This window comes from Arachis duranensis, chromosome 8 (genome assembly GCF_000817695.3).
Source record: "Arachis duranensis cultivar V14167 chromosome 8, aradu.V14167.gnm2.J7QH, whole genome shotgun sequence".
Classification (NCBI taxonomy): domain Eukaryota; kingdom Viridiplantae; phylum Streptophyta; class Magnoliopsida; order Fabales; family Fabaceae; genus Arachis; species Arachis duranensis.
The window spans coordinates 43,629,241-43,629,517 of NC_029779.3; positions in this window are offsets into that span (position 1 = coordinate 43,629,241).

Genomic DNA, 277 nt, shown 5'->3' on the forward strand with positions numbered 1-277 from the left:
GACTATCTGCATCTCATTTCGCAGATTTTTGTTTCATTATTTCCATCATAACCTTATATTTGCTATTCATTTGTTGTAATTAATTCTTTATTTTCTTAATTCATAATGAGTTTATTCATAATATATTCCTGTCTTCATGTATAGTATAACATTTCCGTAGAAAGTATACTCTTAAAGTGCAATCCAAAATGAACTTTGTGTAAGATCAAATCAAGGTTCCTCAAATCAATTTATATAGCTTGTATATAAAAGAAACTACAAAATCTAGAAAAGAAGT